At 41.0% G+C, this 24,329-nt stretch overlaps 1 protein-coding gene across 1 annotated transcript in view; it reads left to right on the top strand.

Moving 5' to 3' along the window:
* NCALD (neurocalcin delta) overlaps nucleotides 1-24,329 on the top strand; it is a 430,664-nt gene that overhangs the window by 119,174 nt on the left and 287,161 nt on the right. The window contains exon 2 of the mRNA XM_082858803.1: nucleotides 17,037-17,089. The gene's annotated coding sequence lies outside the window, so the exon portion shown is untranslated. The remainder of the gene's footprint in view (nucleotides 1-17,036; nucleotides 17,090-24,329) is intronic.

The raw sequence follows: 24,329 nt of genomic DNA, 5'->3' as shown, positions 1-24,329 counted from the left end.
ATTTCTATGGCAACAGCATAAATTTGTCGTGTAAAGAACTTATGGTGCAGTTATTCGGGGAAGAGGTTGCCATTAGTGTTGCTAGAAACACTGCAAGAACAAGATGATATCCTGCCTCTGTAACTTCAGAAATCATTTCGAAGTGATGGGCTTTTCTGAATGAGATTTCATTAGCGACAGTTTTTGCCTTTACATTGTGGTAAATATTGTGACTACCTGGGAGAGAATCCCTTGGTTTATTAAAGAGCTAAGAAGTCACCTAATGAGAAACTTGTCAGTAATCTTGTGAACATGTGGAGAGGAGTATTTATTTTTAAAGGCCTAGATGTACAGCGGGTCTCAGGAACAAGCACTGATTCACTGTTTAAATTAGCTCCTGAATTCTGCTGCCTTCCCTTTGGCTATGGAGACCTCTGGCTACATGATACGCTGTTGCTGAGTATTGAATAGCAGCAGCAGTTGATAGTCTTAATTTGTGTTACTGATTTTCTCCATGCAAATCTTGCCATGGCAGGCTAAACACATGATAAAAACGTGTTTTTAAAATAGCACAAAAACATGTAAACTTTGATGAAGGAAAACTTGTTCTGTTCTGGAAAATAGACCAAGATCAATGGGGAGCAGTTCGACATTTTCGTTTAATGCAAGGAAGAACTTTTTTTATCACCTTTTTGAAGCAGTCACTGGGATTTTTCCAGCAGAGATAAGGTGATCAAAAGGTAATGGTTACTGGATTTAAGATGAAAAAGGTGTGACCCATGCACTGGGTAAGACCCTGGACTAGATTACTTCTAAGGTTTTTTTCCAACTCTGAGATTCTACAATTATGTTAATTAAAAAAAGTCATGTGCTGGGACTTCCCTGGTGGTCCAGTGGTTAAGACTTCGTACTTTCACTGCCAAGGGCCGGGGTTTGATCCCTGGTCAGGGAACTGACTGCATGGCGCGACCAAAAAAAAAAAAAAAAATCATGTGCCTACTTTTCTGAAGTAGTAAAATTCATAGAAACTGGAAGTGGAGTGGTGGTTACCAGGGACTGGAAGGAGAAGGAAAGGGGAGTTGTTATTTAACGGGTGTAGAGATTTGCAAGACGAAAAGTTCTGGAGCTCCGTTTCACACAAAGTGAACATACTTAACATGACTGCACTGTACACCTAAAAATGGTCAAGATGGTAAATTTTATTTTATTTATTTTTTTTACCACAATTAAAACAAAACAACCATGTGCCTACTGTGGGTTTCGTCCTAGGTCAGGCACTATAGGGGGGCCATAAGTCTAAGACAGTCCCTGCTCTCAGCTGGCTCACAGCCCACCTCTGCTGTGAGAAGCGAGGTGCCTGACCAGGAGCCCAGGGCCCTCATTAGCTGTGACGACATCACTGCCCCTGCTCTGTGGGCACTGCCAGAAATCCAGAGAAACAAAAAGGCGTCTCCCTTCTGCTGTCTTCCAGTCTCCTGCTAGTGCCTCAGCCGATAGAACCCAATAGGAAGCCAAGTGGTGAGTTAGTCTGAAAAACATGGTGTGCTGTCGGAGGAAGGTACGTCGAAGAGTGAGCGTGGGGTTGAGCACCATTAGGCACAGTCCACACCTTTGTCTCTTCTGCATCCGCATTCAGCCTTCTACCTACATACGAACTTGATAAAACAATAACAGCAGCATGGCAGTGCTTCTGCTGATACAACTGTCCCTTTCACAGTGAAGGCATGCTCACCCTTTCCCTGATAAGGCAGATGCAAAGTCTCATCAGTCAAGTGCGTCCATATTTGAATGATCTTAGTTACTCTCACAGGTTAGTCAAATCCTATTTTATAACCCACAAGACTAAACTGTAAAGTTAACTATCAACCAGCAGTCCTTATATGACATATCAGGGGAAAGGAAAAAGGAGAAAATGATTTCTATGTACAAATATGTACATAAAAATCTAGGAATCAAATACACATAGTTGCTACAGTTCTCACTTCTGTAACTGATCACAAGACCATAATTGATATATAGCGATAGATAAATAGGTAGGGGATCTACATATATAGATCTATATCTGTAGCTACATATTTTCCTTCTTCCCTTGTCCACTTTCATGTTCCTTTTCCTTTTATCTAGTCCTTTGGTTTGTGAGGATTCTTTTTCTGGTGAGTAGATGCTTCATTCCTGAAGAGTCTGTGTCCTTAGTCGTCTCTCATTTATTGGACTGGTAAAATCTTTTATCAGCTTTATTACTGAACATGTAATAAACAGTAATAACAGAACAAGTAATAAACAGAACCCCAGAGAATCCTTTGAATTACAGACATCCCTCTTTAGGTCCCCATTGTTCAGCAGCAATCCTATTTCATCTTTACAGTTGGGACCAATCACCTCAATGTGGACAGCGAAACCTTTCTTTGTCCATTGGTTCAATGGCATGAGGAGTCTAAAATGACCAGGAGGATGTCTCAAATTTGAGTTCAGTAGAACCATTTTTGTGCCTATAATGGAAATATTTTTCTCGAGAACTAATAACTCTAAACCAGTGGAGCCCCGCATCTCAGGGATGGGAAGCAAAATTTTTGTGATTGGTTATTAGGTGTAATAATAAAAGCAGACCCTTCAACTTTAATCCTTGGTTTCCAGATCCATGTATTCTAGTTAGGGAGAAATAGCACTTTATATGGGTTGTCGATTCAAAGCATATACTGCATTCTGTACGATAGTTCCATAAATTGTCAAGGTGTTATCTCCCAGTTGGTGACTTTATTGAGCCTTCAGTTGGTGATTCCACCATTCTGTCAGGCCAGCTGCTTCTGGATGATCGACATGTGGCAGGACCAAAGAATTTCATGGTCATAAGCCAGTTGCTGTACTTCTTTTGTTGAGAAATTAGTGCCTTGTTCAGAAGAAATGTTGTGAGGGGTACCATGATGGTAAATATATATGTGGATGGTGGTGCTTGCAAAAGGCTGATCCATATCCAGAATGTATTTATTCCAGTGAGGACAGATCTTTGCCCCCTTCTTTCTGGAAGGGGACCAAGGTAATCAACCCTCAGCAGATGGCTAGCTGGTCTGCCAGGGCTCACTGTTGGCTCCTGCTGTTAGGAGGTTGAGTACTCAGCAATGGTGGTAGCAAGATTTGCCTTGGTGAGTCTATGCACAGCCTGATTGATTGCTGCCATAGATGCTCTGAAGATAAGTCCTTGGAGAAAGCACTGAGTAGCTGGGGAAAAAAAGGCTGACTGTCATCTGACATCCTCAGAATGTGTTATCTTGTCTACCTTACCATTCAGAGCCTCTGCAGTGGATGCTCTTTTGTGGGTATTCACATAGGATACAAATATTTCATACCCTTTGCCCATTCCAAAATCCATATACCTATTCCACAGTCCTCCTTTTTACCAGTTTTCCAATTCTCTTCTTTCTAATTCTCTGACCATTTGGCTAAGTCATTAACTACTACTTACGAGTGAGTATAGATTTGTACTTCTGGCCATCTTTCAGCCTGGACAAAGTGGATATCCACATGTACTGTGCAGTTCTACCAACTGGCCAGATTTTCTTTCTCCACTGTTTTTCAGGGCCACCCCTGAGTGAATATGCAACAGTCTGTTTCCAGCTAGTGCTGGTATATAATGAAGAATTATCTATAAAACATACCCACGTTTTTTTCCCAGCATTAACTGGTTATAGGGAATCCCTTATGAGGTCATAGGTGTGGGCTGAGAAAGAGAAGGCCATGTAGCACGAGTAGGTGGCCATAGGAATCTGGGTTCCTAATCATGTGACTTACTGTACCTTCTGGACCTGCTACAGACCTATATTATATACATCACTTCCACTTGGTGACAGAGTGTGACTGCACTTAACCGATTTTATGGATTGGTGGATCAAATGACATGGTTGGTTTATGGTGGGCAGCTCAGGTCATGTGGTCATCAGGTGTCCAAGGCCAGGAGTTCTGCCTCCACAAGAGCCTAGGAATGGACTTTCAAGGGGAAAAGTCAGCAGCTATTTCTCAGAGGGTGAAAATTAGCAGAAGAGGCTGGTTTTGCTCTAAAATATTAGTATTCAAAGTTGTGATTTTTGTATGACTTGCCCCAGGATTGTTAAACTGTCCCCTTTTGTATCTGGGGGTTGAGCTATAACACTTTTGGGGATCACGAGGAGATTCATGGGGAATGGAGGCCATAGAGTTCTACATATCAATCAGCATCTTTCCTTTCAAGTTCTCTTAGTTGAATTGTATTCCTTCCTAGTCGACTTTTTCTAGTATTGATTACAGAAATGTATTGAGTATATTTTAACTCACCTTCCCCAAATATGAATCTTTATTGCCTTATATACCTATCATACTTCTCCCAAATTTGGAGATTATCAGATGCTTCTTTAGATCCTTTTTCATGCTTCTAAGGACTGTACTGGAAATATTTTTTCTTCTTTTTAAATCAAGCTACTTTACTGTAAAACAAGACACAGATAGGACCTCCCTTCCAAATCAAATATGTAGCTTAGTAAAGCATATATTTGATAAGGCAAAAGCACTTGTAACTACCACCCAGGTCAGGAAATAAAAATTTGCCACCCACTCTAGAAGCCCTTTCCATGTGCCCCCATCTCAATCATAATCCCCTACTTCGCTTTGTAAGTAACCATTATCGAGGTTTTAGTAGTAATCACCCAAATGGGCACCCTTAGGTACTATAGTTTAACAGCTTTTGAAAATGAATTTACTCATCAGAAAAACACTGATACACCATTCTTTTCATCTATAGATTCCTGATCCATCGTTTTCTTTTCCTTATAGTTTATCTGTGGATGAACCCAGCCTTCTGACCTGTAGAGTTTCTCGTAGTCGTGGCACATTTCACTGTGTTCCTCTGTCTTCTGTATTCCTGTAGAGTGGTAGCTGGATTTAGAGGCTTGATCAGACTCAGATACAATTCCTTTGGCAACACTGTAAGAGTTCTTCCGTCTGGAAGTGTGTGATATCTGTCTTGTCCTTTTTGTGATGTTAACTATTGTTGATGCTCAATGCTTAGATTCATTTATTTGTTGGGGTTGGTAAAATGGTGATATTCTAATTTAGACTTTTTTTTTTCACTTATCAGGTGGAATACTTTTATAAAGAATTGCTTCCCCTCGTCTATTTTTTGATTATCCAGTGGTATAGTTCACATAGGAGAGACAAGATAAATATTTGACTCTTTTATTTACCAAGTTTCAAAATCATGAATCTGGTTCCCTTTCATCCTCCAAAGGAGTGTGTGTGTGTGTGTGTGTGTGTGTGTGTGTGTCTGCATGACTTTGTGGACTTAAGCATATTTGATGGGTTCCATTTAATTGCAGTTATCTTTTTGGAAGCTCAAAGCCCAGTAGAAGCCCCTTAAAGTTGGCTCCTGTTTATTTTTCCTGGATGCCCTTTGTAGATATAAAACTCCGTGGACTGAAAACTCAAGAACTACTTCTCTAGACCAGCCTTTTCTCCATTCATTTATGGCCTTAACTGACCAGGGAATATATTTAAAGAGCGGGCACACCCTCTATAGAAAGGGAATATGTGCTTTCTGTTTACAAATATTCCTGGCTTTGTATTTAGAGCCCAGAGCACTGGCTTCCTGTTGGGCTATTCTCCTCTGAAAAGGAGATTGCTTTGCCAGTGTTGTCCACCTTTTCCGGAAAGATTTGATATTAATAGTTTTTCTCTAGAATGACTTATTCTTCTATGAAGCATGTGCTCTTGCCTAGTCAAATATCTGGAATAAAATTAAAAACAGCTGAAACACTTACTCCCCCCCACCCTTAAAATTCTCTGTGTAATCCAATAAATAACTGTGAATTAACCTTTGGGAAAAATAAATTAATCTTATTAAATGTGAGATTGCCTCAGGCTTCTTTGTGTGTGGTAGAAGGACTTGCATTCAAAATGTGCTGTGCCTTGAAAATGTAATTTCCTATCCTCAAAGGAGATTTATCGTATCCCTCCTCTCTTGGTAACTTGCTTTTCCTTTAGCTCAAATGCTGTGTTTTCTGTTTTCATCTTCTCAAGCTTGGACAATTCTGAACATTTTAACCCTCTCAGTTCTGTTTCTGTGACAGTCACTTTCTGGCAACAGGGCTCCTGTGAGTTTATGGTGAAAAATTGACAGAAGAAGTAATACTTGAGCCAGCATACAAAACAGAACCTCCCACAGGAGAGAATAAAAGTGGTTTTGAGAAGCTTATGGCATCAGTATCTGTGACAGTTTTCTTTTGGTTTATATTATTCATGTTTCCAGGCCGGGTAATATTGATTTCCTCTTCTGGAAGAGGTCTATCTGATTCTCTGGGCTTAAGTCCTTAGCCTGATATTCAAGGCCCTCCACAGTCTTATTACCATCCTCCCCCACAAACCCTCAGTGACTCCCTACTGCCTGTTGGACTGAGTGCGTACTTTCCCTACGGTTCCAGTTTACCTCCCCAAGCTCATCTCCTTGGCTTTCCTGTGGACACCTCTTCAGATCAGCTATATTAGATTGCTTCCATTTCCCTGGTATACCCCCCGCTTTCCTACCTTGGCTTTCACTCACATAATTCCTTCCATTTGGAATGACCTTGTCTCCCATCTCCACCTGCAGAAATCTTATTATTTTAAAACCAACTTGAAATTCCTCCTCGCCCAGGAATTTCCTTCTGATTCCTCCAAAGGAATTACTTCATTCCTCCTTTGAACTCCCAAGCAATTTGTTTATGCAGTTGCTTTGTATTATTTTGTTATATGGGTAAAGATGGCTGTTGCCATCATTTACGTATTTGTCTGATACACTTGCTTATGGGGTACAAATAGGATGAACATATATCCAGATGTTCTTGAGACAGTTCCAGTTTTCCTTGGACAGTCTCAGTACAGGCGCTGTCCTACTACCCTGTCTGATTAGTCCCCTCTTGCATTCTCAAAAGTGTCTTGATTTGAATGATAAATGACCAGTCACCCTTGGAAGAAGTAACTGGGGGATTGAGGCTGCCTCATACTCACGCTTGAATCACCGGTCATTTAGCAGGAGGGGTGGTGGAATCCATATATGGTGGGCAAAGAAGTTCACAAAAAGGAGACTGTTTTGTGCTGTGGGGCAGGGACCACTTTGCAGAGGCCATCAGGAAATGCTAAGGAGATTAGTTTTGACTCCTGCCAGAGCTAGTCCTCCTAATGGCACTGCCCAGAGCTATTACTTTCCCATCAGAAAGTTAGATTCCCTGAGGGTTTAATAAACAATTTCTCCCAACATGAAAAGCTGTGGGCATTGTTTCCCCCTTGGGTCAGTGCAGTTAGAGCTTCAAAGGAGAATACTTGGGCATTGTGTGGAATATTTAATACACAAGTGAAAGGCATCTTATTTATTTACTTATTATTTATTTATTTTCCCCTCCTTTTTATTTTTAAAATTAGCCTACAGAACAGTTGACAGAATACTACACAGTCATAGTCCCTTCATTTTGCTACATGTGCTTTTCCTCTCTTGCTTGTTCCATATATAGACGCATTGGATTAAGTTTGTGTTAAAGTAAGATTTATGTATAAATGTTCACATTCTCTTTCTGAATCACTTGAATATTGGTTTGAGGACATCATGATACTTCACCCTTAGATACTTCCACATGTTTCTCCTAAGAATATGGACATTCTTCTACATAACCACAATGTCATTACTACACCCAAGACAATTAACTGTAATTCCACAAAATCATCTAATATACAGTCCATATTCAAATGTCTTCAAACAGGTTTTGGATCCTGAATCCATTGGCTGCATTATGTCTCTTTCATCTCTTTTAATCTTGCATAGTCTCTGTGCCTGTTTTTGGTGTTTGTGCGACACATATTTTTGACATACAGTGTTTGAAATTCTTTCCCCCCTCACTCTTTAAAGAATTTTGCCTTTACCCACTTAGATTCTTCTAAAGAAAGTTGCATCATTGCCAGATCTGCTCTCTCCTTTTTTGAATTCACTGATGAAGAATCCACAGATGGGTTAATGGGCTAGAGGACATGAGGGGTGGGAGGAGGGGTGTGTTCCTTGGAAGTTGGTCCTGAGGCTTTAGAAAGGCCCGAGTTCCTCTCCTACCGCCCACCCCTCACTCTGTAGCTCTGAGATATGGGGGCTTGGAGAGGAGTGGAAGGAACTTCGAAGAAGTATTGTTGTGAGTTAGGTATTGGATTCTCTTTAGTGTTCTTCCAGAACCAGGAAAGATGATGCTTATTAGTCACCTTTGGACTATATTTCCCTGAATGTGACATTCCCCCAAGATGAGGCTTCAGGGGAAACCAGTATTTATTCTGCTCAGTCTTTTCTCTTCAAAGGAGAAATCATTAACTCCCATAGAGAGAGAAAGCTTTTTTATGGCCGTGGTCTTAAGCCTTAGAATGTCTTAAGAGGATTTTATCATATCACAGAGTTTTATCATCCAAATTGGGACACGTTTGAGAGTGAAACATTTATAGTGAATATGAAATAATTATTGATAGTGAAATAATTATTTTGGGGCCATATGCTTAAGTCAGAATGGTGTCAGGCAAACCAAAATATATGGGTACCCTGGTTATATATGCCTGTTGTTTGCACCACAATTTATCTTGTCCAAATGGATAAAAGTTATAAATAAACATGATGAAAAAATGAATGCATGTACACTACTATACATAAGTATTAGATTAAACCATATGAAACTGCCTTATAAAAGTAGCAATTTCATGAGCTATCTATAGAGATTTCAAAATTTTGGCGTGTCTGCTGTTTATTTCTTTGAGTATTAAATTCTTTGAGGATAAGAATCATTCACTTTTCACTGTGTTACTTATTTTTCATTCATTTATTCATTAAACATTTATTGAGTACCTACAACATGCAGGCACTATGCTAGATGCTGGGGATAGATCAGTGGCACAGAGCGGAGTACCTGCTACGCAAGAGCAATATAATGTATTTGTGCCCTTTTCTCTATTCTAGTTAGAATTGAGCATAAATATCAAAGCATAGTAGGTTCATGTTTGTTATTTGATGTCAAAAAAACCCTAAAATACAAATTGAAGTACAAAATGTTTTTGCTGCCATTCTTGTGGCACCCTCATAAATTGATATCTGAGGACGTATGTCCCTCTGTATCCTTTTCATTGTGCAATAAGGATTCACATGCCTCAAAGACATGAAAAGATTTTTGCAAGGAGAACCGCAAGGAGCTTAGAGCAGAAGAAGAATGACATGGAAGTGCATTAGGCATCATGGGTGCTCTGATTTAAGTCTGCTCAGGGACCTGTCTGAGCTGCAAGGGAGGACGTGATCCTTAGCTGCTCGGTGGGAATTAGTGGAAAGTTATTCATAGAAGTACTGAGGCTGGAGATACCATGCATTGGCTTAAAATTATTTATTGAGTGCTAGGCCTCTAGAGATTAACTTTGGGCCTAAACCATCCCTACTTCACAGAGGTAAGTGTCCATTGAGGATGGTGGGCTTTGAGCTAATTACCACAAAAGTAAGCATATAGCTATCAGTCGTGATAAGTGCAATAAGGGAAAAGAATAGCAGGTTGCAGAGTATGTAGGAGAAAGACCAAATTTGGGGGTCAGGGAAGGTCTCTCTGAGGGAACCACCTTGAACTTGAGACTCAAAGGAGGAGGGCAGCAGACCCCACAGAGGGTTGCACAGCTTGTACAGCTGGAGCTGAGCAGTGGAGGAGGAGGGTAGTGCCAGGTGAGGATAAGGAATTTTCATCTTGAAAGAAGTAGAATTGTTAGATGGACCCTTTTGGAGGTGTGGTGGCAAGGGGTTGATCAATTAGGACATGGAGACCTGAATATCACAATGGAAATGAATCAATGGAAAACTGTAAGCAGTTTGACAAGGCTGGGATGTGGAGTGTGAAGCAGGACACCATCTTGAATATTGAGTTCTTACGATAAGTAACAGGGAGGCATTGAAGAGTGGGTATGAGTGGGGTAATGACGTATCAAATGTGCATTTGAGAAAGAGAACTCTCAAGGATGGATGAATTAGTTGAAGACATCAAAGGCTGGAAGACCTTGCAATTGTCTAACAGATAGGGGATGAGGTTTGGTCTAAGGTAGTGGCAGTAAAGAGACAGAATAGGAGACTAAGATGCTCAATAAGCACAATCTATAGAATTTGGTTATTGACGAGAGGAGAAAGTGGAGGGGTTTTAAATGCTGTTCAAGTTCCTGGCTCGTGTGATTAGTGGAAAGGGATAGCAAAAGGGGAACCGGTTTGGGCAACAGACGATGAGTTAGATTTGTCCCTGATAAGTGCCAAGTGTTTGTGGGAGATCCAGCCTGATGTTACCTAAGTAGCTGATTGGTTAATGTTTTCTGAGGTCGATGAAATTCTCTCTGAATATTTTTTTTTATTTTTTATTTTTTGCGGTACGCGGGCCTCTCGCTGCTGTGGCCTCTCCCGGTGCGGAGCACAGGCTCCGGACGCGCAGGCTCAGCAGCCATGGCTCACGGGCCCAGCCGCTCCGCGGCATGTGGGATCCTCCCGGACCGGGGCATGAACCCGTGTCCCCTGCATCAGCAGGCGGACTCTCAACCACTGCGCCACCAGGGAAGCCCTCTCTGAATATTTCTGATATGTTAACATGGTATCTTTTGAGAGAGTTGGAAGCATTCAAACTACTTATAAAAGGGTTCTTGAATTTTACAACTGACAGATTGCTTTATTTTGAATTACTCATGACAGACTTATTTTTTTGTGTTTGAGAGACATTTGACTTTGTCACAGTTCTGAAAATATGTTATTTCTGGTATGTTTAGATGGTGGGTTTTCAAGAATGGTTAAATATTACAACTAGACTTGCTGCGTTTTGTTTTTCCCATTCAGTTTCCCGTTAAATATACAAGCATAACATCTGGCAATCTTCTTTTTAAGGACTGTAGAAAAAGAATAGCAAGGATTAGATTTAGCACTTGACAAATCATCCAGTTGTAATATTTTCGTCTAGAGTTGAGTTCGAAGCTGACTGAAATGTCCACGTCAGGAGCAACACTGTGTAATGTCACAGAGGAGTCACTTAGGAGAATTCCTAATATGGTCGGGCATTCTTTAGATGCATGGAATCGCCCATTTGTGCGGTATCATCTGAGATGGGAATGCAGCCCTAACACATCAAGGCCAGAATGACAGAATCTGCTGAGTACTTCCTGTCTGTAATTTGTCAGGCTACAGCCTTGTTGGCTGATGATGGCAATTCTTCCTTCTTTGCTTCATTTTTCAATGGCAGATCCTTGGACCCTGAACTGGAATGTCCCTTTCCCAGTTTGAAAGTCAAATATTCTTAGAAATGGAAGGGACTTTGATAACTATCTTCATCCAAACCCCTGGCATTTTTGCAGATGAGGAAAACGAGACACAGAGAGGTTAACGATTTGACCACAGCCATCCAGCTAATGACTGAACCCTCTGGCCCAGCTAGACGCCTCTTTCAGAATGGGCAGGATGGCAGCCTCCCGCTTCCTTTTAGTTTGTTATTTGCCAGAACTTAGAGTCTTTCTTCACTTTACAAAGCCTCTGGGAAATAGTCTAACTCCTTTGAAAGAAGAAAAGACATGTTTACTCAGAAAACTTATTTTTGTTTTTTTCCATATGGGTTTTTGTTCTGAGGCAGTGTGACTGCCCTCTCTTCTGAGAGAGCTTTCACCACACAGCGTGACTTCTCTCTAATGGCTGGTGCAGCCCAGTTGGACATCTGTATAACAGTCACAGCAAAACCCCATGCATTTTGGAGCATGGCAGTGCCTCTGAACTCGGGATGCTAGATGCTAGAATGCTAGAATCTGGTCAGCACCGTTGCCTGGGTCTTTAGGGTGAGTGATACCAGGAACTTCTTTAGAAGCAACTGTTTATCAAACTTTCAAAAGGATCATTGATTGTTAAAATTAAAAATCTCAGAGCTCTGTCCTAGGACTGAGCACCCCTGTGAGTCCTGAGCACCCATGGGGCTTCGCTGCTGCTGCTGCAGGGCAGGCGGGCGGAAAGGGGGGCACAGCTAAGGGAAAGGGGGGAGATTCAAAGATGAGTTATGAGTGGGAAGAGGAAAAGAGCCCCTACGGTGCTGACCATCTACTGCCTCAGCATGGTGGGGAAAGGATTTGGGAGCCCTTTTCTCAGGACCCACAATGTCTACTTGGTCCCAGCTTTCTCTCCATACTTTCTGGCCTGGGTGTGGGGTGGTGGGCCGGAGCAGGTGGTAAGCATTGCTCTGGCTCGTCATGTTGTCTGTTCTCTGAGACGCCAAGTGCTTGGGTTTAGAACGCCAAGAGACTTTATTTTGCTTCTGTTGGAATGTCTCTCCTGTGGACACTGCAGGAGCCTCCTTCTGGAAAAAGGGAAGAATCTCAGGGGATAAGACCAGGAGGGAGAAGCATCAATTACTAGCTCAAAACAGAATCCCACATTTGTAAGAGCTCAGTTAAAGAAAAACGGGCTGTCGAGAGTAATCTTCTCAACCTGAGCTGTTTCCAAAAGCAGCAAGTGGGTGCTGCTATCTGAGCTAAGCACAGAATGATGAGAAGATGCATACTGGTGGATTTTCCTCAAATCTTTAGAGTAAACAGAATTTTTTTCTTGCTATAGCAAACTTAATTCTGTACCAAAATGGTCACAGAATACTGCAGCTCTGTGGCAACTCAGACATGATCCTAGATGAACATGCTCTGTCCTTCCAGATCCCTTCTTCCCGCTTCTGCACGCTGTTTTGGGTCCTGGGAGGCTAGTGTCCATGGATCACATCAATCACTTATTTGGCCAATGGGAAGTCCTGCTTTACCATCCCTTGATGGTTTCTTTAATCCTGTCTACACTTTGTAAATAATCCCCTTAATAAAAACTCCCATTTGAGTGTGTAATCTCTTTTCATGCTGGGACCCTGAACTGATAAATCATCTAATCCTATATGACCATTTTACAGATGAGGAAACTGAGGCACAGAAAAGCCCACTGACTTTTCCAGTGGTGTCCCTTTCCTCCTCCTTTTCCCAGCCATGATTGAGTATTCACAAGTGAGACCTTGAATGCTGGACTGAGGATGAGATAACCTCTGAAACTAGAGTCTGCTCTGCTCTAATGTGATGACACATTTCTAAAAAACTTCCATTTATTTAAAAACTGTGCCCTTAAAAATGCTATTTTAAAAGACACAGACATAGAGAATGGATTTGAGGACATGGGGAGGGGGAAGGGTAAGCTGGGACGAAGTGAGAGAGTAGCATTGACATATATGCACTATCAAATGTAAAATAGGTAGCTAGTGGGAAGCAGCTGCATGGCACAGGGAGATCAGCTCGGTGCTTTGTGACCACCTAGAGGGGTGGGATAAGGAGGGTGGGAGGGAGATGCAAGAGGGAGGGGATATGGGGCTATACATACATATGCATATAGCTGATCCACTTTGTTATACAGCAGAAACTAACACAACACTGTAAAGCAGTTATACTCCAATAAAGATGTTAAAAAAATGCTGTTTTATGTGGTATATGCATATAATGGAATATTATTCAGCCTTAAAAAAGAAGGTAATCCTGTCATATGCAACACCATGGATGAACCTTGAGGATGTTATGTGAAGTGAAATCAGCCAGTACTGCATGATTTCGCTTACATGAGTTATCAAAATAGTCGAACTCATAGAAGCAGAAAGCAGAGTGGTGGTTGCCAGGGGCTGGGGGAGAGGCAGAAAAGCGGAGTTGCTATTCGATGGGCATGAAGTTTCAGCTATGCAAGGTGAATAAGTTCTAGAGATCTGTGGTACAGCATTGTGCTGGTAATTAACAAGACTGTATTACACAGTTAAACATTCAAGAAGATAGATCTCATGTTCTGTTTTTTTCTTTAACCACAAAAAAAGAAGCAAAAAAAGTATTTTAATAGGTCAAAAAGTAGTTAGAGAAAGGAGTCCCCCTGGGGGGACACTGTCCATGGGGGCATGGCTGGGCCAGCGGAGAGGCAGGAAATGCCTTCTTCCTCCAGGGTGGAAGCACCTGCTGCAGGACTGGGCTGGAGGAGCATGGGCTGAACTTATCTCCACCCTCCTCTCAACTCATGCCTCCTGCACCCATCTCCCAACATATGAGGAGCCTCTGACCATGAGTGAGTGATTGAGTGAGTGTGTGTGTGTGTGTGTGTGTGTGTGTGTGTGAGAGAGAGAGAGAGACAGAGAGAGAGAGACAGAGAGGCAGAGAGACAGAGAGACAGAGACAGAGACAGAGACAGAGATGGGGAGGGAAGGAGAGGGAGAGAATGAATTTGCATTCTTCCTTTTATTAACTTTCCCAAGTTCTCTTGAAGAACCTTTTTTGACCTCTCGTATTTCATTGATTCTAAGACACGTTTTATTTTTTTCACATTTTAATACTCTGATACCAGGATGGGTCATACACTCGAAAGCATCTTTCATTGCTGTTGGTCAGGTGATGGTTGTGCTGTAGCTTCATTGTCCATGCGTGTGTGAACTTGGTAGTTCTGGCTGCATGATAACACGAGTGAAACTGCTCATTGTTTCAGTCAGCAGTCCATTCCATGATCATCTGAGGAAGGAATGTGGTCCTAGGTGTTGACTGAACTCTTCTGCTGACATCTGTTAGCAAGATTTTCTTGCCAGCATCAACACTGTGGAAAAGCATTAGAAGCTTAGAAGAAAATCCCAGATGCAATACTTGAGCACTCCTTTAAGAAATGCTGCATCACTAAATCTCTTGGTGGTATAGAGGACAATATTGTGTGGAAAAACACAGTCATTGGACCCTGTGGCAAAAGTGATTCAGAAGAGTGGGTTTTAGATTTTTTGATGATGGCCATTCTGACTGGTGTGAGATGATATCTCATTGTAGTTTTGATCTGCATTTCTCTAACGATTAGTGATGTTGAGCATCCTTTCATGTGTTGTTGGCAATCTGTATGTCTTCTTTGGAGAAATGTCTATTTAGGTCTTCTGCCCATTTTAGGATTGGGTTGTTTGTTTTTTTGCTATTGAGCTGCATGAGCTGCTTGTAAATTTTGGAGATTAATCCTTTGTCAGTTGCTTCATTTGCAAATATTTTCTCCCATTCTGAAGGTTGTCTTTTAGTCTTGTTTATGGTTTCCTTTGCTGTGCAAAAGCTTTTAAGTGTGGAGAAAAGGGAACACTCTTGCACTGTTGGTGGGAATGTAAATTGATACAGCCAATATGGAGAACAGTATGGAGGTTCCTTAAAAAACTAAAAATAGAACTACCATACGAACCAGCAATCCCACTACTGGGCATATACCTGAGAAAACCATAATTCAAAAAGAATCATGTACCAAATGTTCATTGCAGTTCTATTTACAATAGCCAGGACATGGAAGCAACCTAAGTGTCCATCATCGGATGAATGGATAAAGAAGATGTGGCACATATATACAATGGAATATTACTCAGCCATAAAAAGAAATGAAATTGAGATATTTGTAGTGAGGTGGATGGACTTAGAGTCTGTCATACAGAGTGAAGTAAGTCAGAAAGAGAAAAATAAATACCATATGCTAACACATATATATAGAATCTAAGAAAAATAAAAAAGGTCATGAAGAACCTAGGGGCAAGACAGGAATAAAAACACAGACCTACTAGAGAGTGGACTTGAGGAACGGGGAGGGGGAAGGGTAAGCTGGGACAAAGTGAGAGAGTGGCATGGACATATATACACTACTAAACGTAAAATAGATAGCTAGTGGGAAGCAGCCGCATAGCACAGGGAGATCAGCTAGGTGGTTTGTGACCACCTAGACGAGTGGGATAGGGAGGGTGGGAGGGAGGGAGACGCAAGAGGGAAGAGATATGGGAACATACGTATATGTATAACTGATTCAGTTTGTTATAAAGCAGAAACTAACACACCATTGTAAAGGAATTATAGTGCAATTAAGATGTTAAAAAAAAGAGTGGGTTTTGAATGTGATATCTAAATCAAATTGGAGCAACTAACCAATTTATTTCACTAATATTTTTACATTTTCATGAATATAATAAAACCCATGCCTAAGTAAATCTAATAGAGCTTTTTCAATAAGTACAAGATAAAAATTCTAAATCTTAGTATTGTATCACAGTTTAATTTGCAACCATTTTTTCTTTCCTATTATTATGTAAAATAGCATTGTCTCTTACAACCAGTGAATCTTAATCAATGAAGTATGGTAATGAAGTAGGAAGTCAATTAAATTATCAGTATGAATCAAAAGATGAGTTGGAAAGCTAAGACCTGAGGAATAAGTTTAGTAATTCTTTTGCTCAATAAATGTTTATTAAGTGTCTGCTGTGAGACCAGTGCTGGGATAGGCATGAGGATACAGCTGTGAACAAAGCAGATATGATCTCTGGGTGCACAGGGAAGACAAGATATATTGACTAAGTAGTTGCATGTACGATATTACAGAAGAAGACTTGCAGGCTTATTTGAAGTGTAAATAGAGGAGCTTAAGATGGTCAAGGGGAGCAGATGGCCTGAGTGAGGAAGTGACACTTAAGTGGAGAATGGAAGGACGAGTAGGAGTTAGCCAGGGGAAGAGGAGGGCGGTCCTGGCAGAGGGGGTGGTGTGTGTGAAAGCTGGGATGTGCCAAGGAGTGAGGGGCTGAAGCAAGTCCAGTGTAGTAGGAGCCCAGACAGTGCTACGGGGATGAGAGACAAGGCTAGAGAAGTAGGTAGGCATCAGATCATGAAGGGCCTTATAAGTCGTGCCAAGGAGCTTGGCCTTTATCCTGTGGATAAGAGGAAGCTGTGGAAGGGGTTTCAGGAGGGGTGTGGTATGTCATGCTCAGATTTTAGAATTTCACTCTGGCTGCTGTGCAAAAATGGGGTGCTGTAGATCAAGGGCAGATGAAGGGAGCATGGCTGTAGTCACCTTCACTTGGTTTGGGACATGGTAGCTGGGAGGGGTAGAAGATATCAAATGATGCAAGGGAATCCTGCAGCAAGCAATAGCCCCCATCACTGACTGCCTTCCTCAGATATTACATCCTTAATTCCTGATAACCTAAAGATAATAACTTTATTTTTGACAGAGTGACGACTTCTGGCTTGAGCCTGCAGTGTGCTTTGAGAGATCTTCCGCCAGGTAAGTGCAGAACAAATTTCCTCAGATTTATAAACCATGCTTTTCTCCCAAGACTTTCCTAAGACTCAAATCCAACATCTTATTTAATCCTTACAACAGCCCTATAAGTTACGTGTATTTTATTGAGACACAGAGAGGTTAGGCAACTTGATCAACATGCACAAAGACGTTCATCACAGCATAAATTATACTTGCCAAATAAAACGAAACGAGGAGAGAATCTAAGTATCCAACAGTAGGCAAATTGTGTTAAATCAGTTATGGTACATCATTTGATGGAGGAACTTTAATAATAGTCTATATCAGATTAAGAAGTTTCTTTTCTATTCCTAGTTTGCTAAAAGCAAGTTAGTTGTCCTGGGTGTTGAATTTTATTGAATGCTTTTCTAATCTACTGAGCTGATGAAATGATTTTTATTCTTCATCTAATCATGGTAATTTATATTAATTGATATTCTAACATTAAACTACCTTGCATTTCTCAGACAAAATCAACTTGGTCATGATGCATTATCCTTTCTATATTTAGCCAAGATTTAGTTTTATCCTGAGATTGGATAAAGTTTTCTTTTTCTGGTGTTTTCCTTGCCAGGAATGGTTTTCAAAATATTGGAATTGCTTGCTACTTGAATGTATGGGGGAATATGAGAGTAAAACAGTTGAGACCTGTTGTTTTCTTTGAGGGAAGAATTTTTACCTGCTGATTTAGTTTCTGATTTACTTAGGTTTTCTGATTTCTTCTTGAGTCAGTTTTGGAAAATTTTGTTTTTGGTTATATATACACATTTCTGTTGGATATGTATTGCAGCAAGGAAATTTCTGGATCATGGGGTAGGTTTATGTTCAGCTTTAGAAGATACTATCAGTTTTTCAGAATGGTTCTATTAATTTAAAAATTTACATGCTAACCAGGAGTGTGTGAGAGTTCTGATTTCTCTGTATCCTTTCCAATACAAGGTATTTTCTGTTTTGTTGTTTGTTTGATTTTTCATTTAGTCTCTACTGCTAAGTGTGAAGTAGTATCATAGTGTAGTTTTGATTTGTATTTCCCTGTAGACTAATGAAGTTGGATACTTTTTCATATGTTGATTGACCGTTTGAATATCTTGTTTTGTGAGAAGCCCTTTCAAGTCTCAAAAAAAAAAAAGTGAAGTGCTTATTCAGGTCTTCTGAAAAAAAATTGTGTTGCCTTATTGAATTGTAGACATTTTAATAATATGTATTCTGGATTTGAGGCCTTGGTAGGATATATATGTTGTAAATATCTACTTTTTTTTCCTGTGGTTTACCTTTTTACTCTTTTTATGATCAGAAATTTCTTTAAAATAGTGTAAATTATCCATTTTTTTTTTCTTTGTGGTTGGTACTATTGTACCTATTTAAGAAATCTTGGCCTTATTCTAAGATCACAAAGAACTTTTATGTTTTCTTCTGAAAGCTATATTATTTTTCTTTTACATTTTGAGCCACGATCCGTCTGGAATTGGTTTTATTGTATATGATGTGAGGGTAGAGGGTCAAGATTAATTTTTTCCATGTGGATACGCACTTGACCAGAAGCCATCCTTTTGTCATAGCACTATTTACCTATTTATTTATTTTGGTCAGGCTTACTGAGGTATAATGAACACACAGTAAAATTCATGCTCTCGAAATTTATGGTTTGATAAGCTTCACCAAAGTGTACCATCCTGAAACCGCCACCACAATCAGGATGCAGAATGTACCTAACACCTGAAAGAATGCTCCTTTGTAGTAACAATCACTGATCTGATTTCTGTCCCTAGATTTTTTTCTTTTTTCAGAATATATAAATGGGGTCATACAGTATGTAGCCTTTTGTTTTAGATTTCTTTAAAAAAAATCTCAAAGACTGTCAAAAATTCATCCATGTCATTGCTAGTACCAGTCATTTGTTCTTTTTTATTGCTGAGTAGAATTCCATTGTGTGGATGTACCACAATTTGTTTATCCATTAACCGATTGATGAACATTTGGGTTATTTATAGTTTTTGGCTCTTATGAATAAAGCTATTATAATTGCTCATTAATACGTCTTTGTATGGATGTATGTTTTCATTTCTCTTGGGTAAATTACTAGGAGTAGGTTTATTGGGTCATATGCTATATAGTATACTGGATTGTATACGTTTAACATTATACAAAAAAAAATCCCTCCAGCTGTTCCCACAGTGACTGTGCCATTTTGCATTCCATTCGGCAATACATAAAATTTTATTGCCCCACAGTCTCTCCACCACTTGGTATAATCAGTCTCCATAATTTTAGCAATTTTGAGTTGGTTTGTAGTATTATCTCGTTGTAACTTTAATTCTCATTTCCCTAATGATTAATGACGTTGAACATCTTTTTATGTGCTTCTTTGCCATCTGCATATCTTCTTTAGTGGAGTGTCTGTTGAAATCAGTCACCCATTTTAAGAATTAAGTTATCTATCTTTACATTATTGAGCTATAATAGAATCTATTCCGGATACAAACCCTTTATCAAATGTGTGCTTTGCAAATACCTTTTCCCAGGCTGTGGCTTGTTTTTCATACTCTTAAAAGCATCATTCAAAGGGCAGAAAATTTTAATTTTCATGAAGTTCAATTTATCAATTTTTTCTTTGATGGATAGCAGTTTTGTGTCCTAAGGAATCCTTGCTAAAACCAAATATACAGAGATGTTCTTAATTTTTTTTTTAGAAATTTTATAGTTAAAACTATAGTTAAACTATAGTTTAATATAGTTAAAACGTAAAAGTTTTGCATTTAGTTATATGATACATTTCGAGGTAGTTTTTGTATCTGGTGTGAGGTAAGGGTCATGGTTCAATTTTTTACATGAGTGTCCACATTTTCCAGCACCATATGTTCAAAAAGCTGTCCTTTCCCCCTTTTAAATACCTGCACACCTTTCTCTCTCCTCCTCCTCCTGGTACTCTAATTACATGCATGTTAGACTGTTTAATATTGTTCTACAGCTCTTGGACACTTTTTTTTTCTTTTTCTTTCTTTTTTTTTTTTTTTTTGGTGTGGCTGCGCTGAGTCTTCATTGCAGGGGCTATTCTTTGTTGCAGTGCATGGGCTTCTCATTGTGGTGGCTTCTCATTGTGGAGCATGGGCTCTAGGCATGTGGGCTTCAGTAGTTGCAGCACATGGGCCCCAGAGTGCGTGGGCTTCAGTAGTTGCAGCGAGTGGGCTCAGTAGTTGCGGCTTGCGGGCTCTAGACCATGGGCTCAGAAGTTGTGGCTCATGTGGCATCTCCCCAGACCAGGGATCGAAACTGTGTCCCCTGCACTAGCAGGCAGATTCTTAACCACTGGATCACCAGAGGAGTCCACTTGGACACTTTTTAAAATTACTATTTCTCTTTGGGTAATTTCTATAGAAATGCTAAGTTAGTTGCTTCTTTTCTTTCACTGTGTCCTGTCTCATCAGCCAATCAAAGAATTCTTCACATCTGATATTGCATTTTATTTCTAGAATTTTTGTTTCTTTCCTGTAGTTTCCATGTCTCTGCTGAAATTCTCCATCTTTTCCTGGATTGTATCCTTCTTTTCCATGTGAGCCTTTTACATATTAATCATAGCCATTTTAAAGTCTCTCTGATCATTCCAATATCTGGGTCATCTCTCTGTCTAGTTCTGTTGGTGGCTTTATCTTGACAATAGGTTGTTTTTCCTTGGTTTTTTGAATGTCTCGTAATTTTAATTGCATGTTGGATGTTGTTGGTAGAAGAGCAGTAGGTAATAAAGTTGATAATATTGCCGCCCAGAAATGGGCACACTTCTTTTGCAAAGCTGTTAATGTAAGAATGGTTTGGTCCCTTGTTAGCAGTTAATAAGATTAGTAGTTAGTAGGGAGTTTGGGTGGGATTGGCCTCCTGGTTGCTATGGTTCTCTTCAGCCAATCAGACTGCAGAGTTTTCCAGCGGTGGACTGAAGTTACCTCCTGCTTAGTGTGTGGCCTGGTGTGCCAGAGGGTTTTTCTCACCGTCCAGACTCCATCCTCAGCTTTCCCCTGAGGGGATCGCTCTCCATGTTGATGCTCCTCTCCTAGCTGTGAATGGCTTTTGCTCATTGCTCAGTGCAAAGCTGTGGCTATGTTAGGGGGTTCCCAGTTCTTCTGGTCCAGCTCCAATCTTGGGCAGGCCTTGGGACTGCAGCTTTGTCCATGTTCCTGTTCCTCTTCATGGCATTCCACTTCTGCCTTGTATCTGTAGGTGGCTTGGGTGGGAAAGAGTTCCCTGCCCCTCCCTCAGTGGTAGCAGACCTCTTCTTTGTGTCAGTGCAGGATTCTGGGCCTGAGAGTCCCTTGTTCTTCCATCAGGGCAGGACCAGCAGCATCAGTATCACCTGAGTGCTTGTTAGAAGTGCAGAATCGCAGGTCCCATGCTCAGACCTGATGAATCAGAGTCTGCATTTTGACAAGATCCCTGAGGGATTCTTGTGCACTTTGAGAAGTAGTGTTTTACCGCAGTGGTCCCCAACAGTTTTGGCACCAGGGACCGGTTTCGAGGAAGATGATTTTTCCACGGATGGGGGTGGGGTGGGGTGGGGGGAGGTTCAGGCGGTAATGTGAGCAGTGGGGAGCGATGGGGAGCGGCAGATGAAGCTTTGCCCGCTGGCCCGCTGCTCACCTCCTGCTGTGCGGCCTGGTTCCTAACAGGCCATGGACTGGTACTGGTCCGCGGCCTGGGGGTTGGGGACCCCTATTTTACCCAATCACTGTTTTCTTTTCTTTCTTTCTTTCTTTTTTTTTTTTTGGCTAACTGTGCTTTTAATAATGAGATTAAAATCCTTCAAACTCAAAATATTGTGAAGGTAACCCTACTTTAAGAATAAACTGGGTTGTAGTGCACACATATTTAAACTAAGGCATTTAAATGTTTTTTTCTAGTTAAATTATTGAATTTAATTGAACAATTATCATTGATATGCATAGTTAAAGCTTCTTAGTTTCAAATTCTTCTTTGAGCTTTGTGTTCCTAGCACCCAAAAATCTTGACTCTTTCTTGTAGCAGGGATTTTTCTGTTGCTTCCTCTTATAAAGGGATTTCTTAGACCTTTGAAGCCTGCCTCCTAGAGGCAGTTCTTTCTTCCTCTCCACCTTGGGTTCAGCTCAAGCAACAGGTTCCTACATTGATGCTTCAAAGCCTGGCCTAAAGGGTTCTAGCAAGTACCCATCCCAAGAACCTTTAGAGACAAGGTTCTTGCTGAGAGACCCTCAGCTTTTGAATCTTCCCAACTTTGAGTATCTTGTGATGCAATGATGCAACTGTGCTGCCAGAATTCTAGTTTTCTCTGTTTTTTCTCAGCTTTCAGTAAAGGTTAATTTTACGTTTATCCCAGTTCTTAAGTTGTCCTCTTTCCTTGGATTTCATAAAAAATTGCTGGCCATGATTGCTGGATTATAGCATCTGCTTCCCTTTTGTCTTTACCTTTGCTTTTGTATCCAGGTATTTTGAAGCCTCCCCCCACCCCCTGCCCCCATGTCTCAGTGAGAGACATCAAGTCAGAGAGTTCTGGCAATATCATTAAATTGTTTTAACATAGCTTGTTCAACCTGGGACCATCATGGAAGTATTCCAAGCAGGTGGACACGGAGGGGCCTCTTAGCTGAGTCAGCCCAGGTTAAGAGCTGTCCTGGTTTCCTGGGACCAGTGAATTATGCTTTAATCTTAGTGGTCACCCTTAGCTGCAAGGGAGGCTGGGAAATGTATCTTTGAGTTGGGCGTATTGTTGGTGCAAAAGAAATCAGGGCTGGGTTTGCTGTGGATGGAGAACTAAATGCAGATATCAGACAGACAGGGAGCTTTATTCAATATCAGCTTTATTCCCAGTGATCCTGGATTGGAGAATGAGCTTAAATTATGGACAGAATCAGCTAGAATCAGGCATCCTATTACGTTTATTGCTGAAGTCTTCTTTCATGGAAAAGAAAAATACATGCTGCTGAGGCCAGAAATAGAAAGGAGGGTGTCCAGACCTCCATGAACTTTCCCTCACTCAGTCTGAGCAATTCAAGGAGTCACTTCCTTGAGGAGGAGTGAAGGGATGTAGTGAAGGGTAGAAGTCACCTTCCAATAGTCACCTTCTTTTAAGAAGACACACAGTTTTATTTTATGTGCCCAAGCAGGGATGCTGGGAAGGCGAGAATAATGCTCCTCCTAATAATTGTTACGTACACGTGTGTGTCACACACACACACACAATGTCTTATTATATATTATGACATATTGTAACAGTTGTGTTATATTTTTCCCAACTCCTACAGTTAATGACTTTGTAATATAGATGGTAACCTCTTATGAGAGTTGAGCAAAGGGAGAATTCACATGTGTTGCAGTTGTGAAACCCTCATAAAGGAGATGGAGATGAACTGCTTAGAGATTTTAAAGATTTGTAGAATAGTTTCAGGTTGAGAAGAAGAATGATTCAGTGCAAATAAATAGCATGGGCTGCAGCCAGTAGACTTCCAGCTGCTTTGGAAGCTTGCTGCAGGATTCTTTATAGCATCCCCCCACTTCATTGCTGCACAGAAACCAACCAACAAGCTGCTGCCTCCGCCCCCCCCACCCCGTCCCCCAACCCGAGGGTTTTGCTGCAGACTTCCTTCGTGTGCAGCAGGCTCCAGCCCCTCTTCCCGCCTGGTCACCCTTGACTCCTGCGGTCACGCTGATTGGAAACCCATAACAACCCCCCTGCTCACTACACAAGGCTCAGCTCAGGACCGAGTTGACAGCTAATTGTTGCTGCTGATTGCTTTGCTGACGGTGCTTTGTGGCTATTTTGGTTTTTCTCAAGAGTTCCTTAATTAGAGGAAATGACATTGTGTGCTGTCCAATCAGCCTCTTATCAGACATTATTCCATTTGTAGGATAATCAGGTGACATTTGGGTTTGTTCCTGCCAATCCGGTATGAGGATTGTGGCCTGTGGTGCAGTTGGCTTGGCAGAACAGAAGTCCCTACCCAGCTCTGAGACAGCGTTGCCCCTGGTATGAGGGAGGAGAATTCTGCATTCCCAGTGTGGTCTCAGAGACCCAGGGGTGCACTGAGGCCCCTGTTCAGGAAGCAATGTCCCACTGAAATCTTACACCTCACAGCAGCCATTCCCTCAGAGGATGCTGACTTTCTTCTCTTTGAAACGTGATGTTTCAGGATTCCTTTGATACCTGCCTTTCTGGCCAACATGGAGAGACCCTTTCATTTCTCCCTGGGAGAAAGACAGATAT

This window comes from Leucopleurus acutus (genome assembly GCF_964270905.1).
Source record: "Leucopleurus acutus genome assembly, chromosome: 17".
Lineage (NCBI taxonomy): Eukaryota > Metazoa > Chordata > Mammalia > Artiodactyla > Delphinidae > Leucopleurus > Leucopleurus acutus.
The sequence above is the reverse complement of the archived record's forward strand: the minus strand, read 5'-3'. Positions and strand labels throughout refer to the sequence as shown.